We start from the raw sequence: 2500 nt of genomic DNA, 5'->3' as shown, positions 1-2500 counted from the left end.
CCATGTCGAGCGCACCACAAAAATTAACGCCATCTGTCGATCTCCCACAACATGACCCCTGGAACGACGATACCGCCACCTATGAGACACAAGCTGACTACGACATCGCTGGGCCGACAGTACACATTTTTCGACCCCACGCACCAAGACTGCATCCTCTGACCACCCCAGGAGCCCCGACGCCAGTGCCTGCGCCGCAGAAAGTGGTCGACCGACAATCACTCCACCCGCACCCGTACGTGCTCCACCCCAACAGCCCACCTCGCAACTCCAGCGGATGAACGGCGGACTCTTCTCGCAGTCGTAAGTTGCAAACCACCCCTATATCGTCCGTTTCATGAAGAGTTTTATCCAAGATGCGAAATTCCCGCTGTCCCCACACATGCTCTAAGTCTGTGCGCGATTGCGTTGCTCACAGTACGGATTCCGATGCCGAGCGATCAGCTAGAAAGCGCCCCAACCATGTCGATCCCCATGGGCGTTGCACTCGCAGTCGCAAAGACTCTGGGCAATGGCTAAAAGCGCTCCGCAATATATTACTCAGACGGGTAATGACGGTCCGAGCGCTCAGTGTCAGGAGAGCTTTCCTGAGCCCTGACCCACAGGCAGGGTGTAGCGTATCCCACCCGCAGACATGTGACGTTGTCACACGACCAGTTGTCACTAATCGACTGATTGCCGATAATCGTATGCCATACACCGGGGAAAGCTGCCGCAAGGGGTAGCTACGTAGTGCAGTCGCACCTCTACTACTGTACAGAGATAGAACACCGCGTGACCGCAACCAGATTAAACTGATACATGGCGCTGATTACTAATAGATGCAGAGCCATCGGAATATAGATGGCATACGACATACAACAGTCCCTATACATGCTGACAGTCTGTGCACACATGCGAACTACACGTCACCCAGACACTCTATCACACACTACTCTCTGGCTGTAACAGACACAGACAAGATATCTAAGCACCAGCATGGAACAACATCCAGTGCATCCTCTCCGCCACATTACACCATTCACACTATGATAACAAAACCAGGAGGTCCACCCCAAAAACAGAATATCTCACTCTTCCAACAACCATCATTACTCAGATAAGCCACAAACACCCACACATGTCCTAGACAGGGGTGCAACCAACACCACCACACTGCCTTGTCTCACAGCATATAAGCAATGGCAGGAATGAAAGACACAGGCCTGCCACTCCCTTGCCACACCCACGCAACCGGCGCACCACCTCCCCTGAGAGAAAGATGCATCCTGACGTGACACATCTCAGGGTGCCTCAGGCGTCCACTTACCATCATCACTATGAACGAACCTCGTCCCCTCCCCCCTCATACACCATCCCTTAACCTAACCTATGTTGCACCTTAACCTAACCTATGTTGCACCTTAACCTAACCTATGTTGCACCTTAACCTAACCTATGTTGCACCTTAACCTAACCTATGTTGCACCTTAACCTAACCTATGTTGCGCCTTAACCTAACCTATGTTGCGCCTTAACCTAACCTATGTTGCGCCTTAACCTAACCTATGTTGCGCCTTAACCTAACCTATGTTGCGCCTTAACCTAACCTATGTTGCGCCTTAACCTAACCTATGTTGCGCCTTAACCTAACCTATGTTGCGCCTTAACCTAACCTATGTTGCGCCTTAACCTAACCTATGTTGCGCCTTAACCTAACCTATGTTGCGCCTTAACCTAACCTATGTTGCGCCTTAACCTAACCTATGTTGCGCCTTAACCTAACCTAAGTTGGGGCTTAACCTAACCTAAGTTGGGGCTTAACCTAACCTAAGTTGGGGCTTAACCTAACCTAAGTTGGGGCTTAACCTAACCTAAGTTGGGGCTTAACCTAACCTAAGTTGGGGCTTAACCTAACCTAAGTTGGGGCTTAACCTAACCTAAGTTGGGGCTTAACCTAACCTAAGTTGGGGCTTAACCTAACCTAAGTTGGGGCTTAACCTAACCTAAGTTGGGCCCTAACCTAACCTAAGTTGGGCCCTAACCTAACCTAAGTTGGGCCCTAACCTAACCTAAGTTGGGCCCTAACCTAACCTAAGTTGGGCCCTAACCTAACCTAAGTTGGGCCCTAACCTAACCTAAGTTGGGCCCTAACCTAACCTAAGTTGGGCCCTAACCTAACCTAAGTTGGGCCCTAACCTAACCTAAGTTGGGCCCTAACCTAACCTAAGTTGGGCCCTAACCTAACCTAAGTTGGGCCCTAACCTAACCTAAGTTGGGCCCTAACCTAACCTAAGTTGGGCCCTAACCTAACCCACGTTGCGCCCTAACCTAACCCACGTAATTGTTTGTTATATGAATCTAGAAATTCGTGTAGCGTTGCCTAATCGCAACCCTCTCAACATAGTTCGCTGCGCGCACACTCTGGTGTCCTGCGTATTGAATCATGTTACGGTGCCTACCCTCACAACATCTAGCGAGTGTTGCGTACGTTCCACATGGTCCCGCTATCCACTGTAAT

This window comes from Schistocerca nitens, unplaced genomic scaffold (assembly GCF_023898315.1).
Source record: "Schistocerca nitens isolate TAMUIC-IGC-003100 unplaced genomic scaffold, iqSchNite1.1 HiC_scaffold_104, whole genome shotgun sequence".
NCBI lineage: Eukaryota > Metazoa > Arthropoda > Insecta > Orthoptera > Acrididae > Schistocerca > Schistocerca nitens.
The sequence above is the reverse complement of the archived record's forward strand: the minus strand, read 5'-3'. Positions refer to the sequence as shown.